The sequence below is a fragment of the Coregonus clupeaformis genome, chromosome 33 (genome assembly GCF_020615455.1).
Source record: "Coregonus clupeaformis isolate EN_2021a chromosome 33, ASM2061545v1, whole genome shotgun sequence".
In the NCBI taxonomy this organism is placed as follows: domain Eukaryota; kingdom Metazoa; phylum Chordata; class Actinopteri; order Salmoniformes; family Salmonidae; genus Coregonus; species Coregonus clupeaformis.
In genome coordinates, this window is record NC_059224.1 from 21640483 (window position 1) to 21641271 (window position 789).

At 45.5% G+C, this 789-nt stretch overlaps 1 non-coding gene across 1 annotated transcript; it reads right to left on the bottom strand.

Moving 5' to 3' along the window:
- Nucleotides 1-83, bottom strand: trnal-uaa. The gene has a single exon. It is a non-coding gene; the product is annotated as a tRNA-Leu (tRNA).
- Nucleotides 84-789: the final 706 nt, after the last annotated feature.

Sequence of the window (789 nt, forward strand, 5' to 3'; positions counted from 1 at the left end):
TACCAGGAGTGGGGTTCGAACCCACGCGGACATATGTCCATTGGATCTTAAGTCCAACGCCTTAACCACTCGGCCATCCTGGTATACACCTCCTACCAATGACGTACTGATAAATAAAGTTGATGGAAAGTGACCGCCTGACGTTAATGTACAGGCTTTTCTATGTGTTGTTTGTACAGCTTACTGAGCAATCCATCACAGCGGTAGCTGCATGAAGCGGAGACAATGAGCTATAAAGGAACCCTCGATAACTGATCTGCTATCGTTAGCCAGCTAGCTAAGCTAGTAGCTAGCTACTATTCTAACTTAAGCAAAGGCAGGATTCACATTTGAAGATAAGTCTAAACATAATTATATTTGCAGCTTAATTAGGTTTTTCTTTCCACTTTCACTCTTAGCTCATAGCTAGCTAGCATACACATGCAGCCTACCTACTGTAGCTAGCCATCTTCTTGTACTTGTAGCTAGCAAACTAACGCAGAGAGGAAGAGGCGAAGCAAGATGTTTCACTCTCGCCAAAATCGGTACAAAATAAGGCCAGTTATATGGGCTTAATATGCAGAGCTAGAGGGGCGTTATAGTCACCAACGTTCTGGATAACATGAAAACAGCCTAACCAGCTCTGCTAGGGCGCGTAAAATGATCAGAGTGAGGTGTTCTCTCATTTGTGCCTGGAAGTAGCTAGCTAGCCAGCCAACGTGAGCCAATTCGCTTGGGTGCTTGACTGCCATTGTGAGGTCAGAACGCTCGGATCAACCCTACTCCTAGGCCAGAGCGTCCAATCTGACA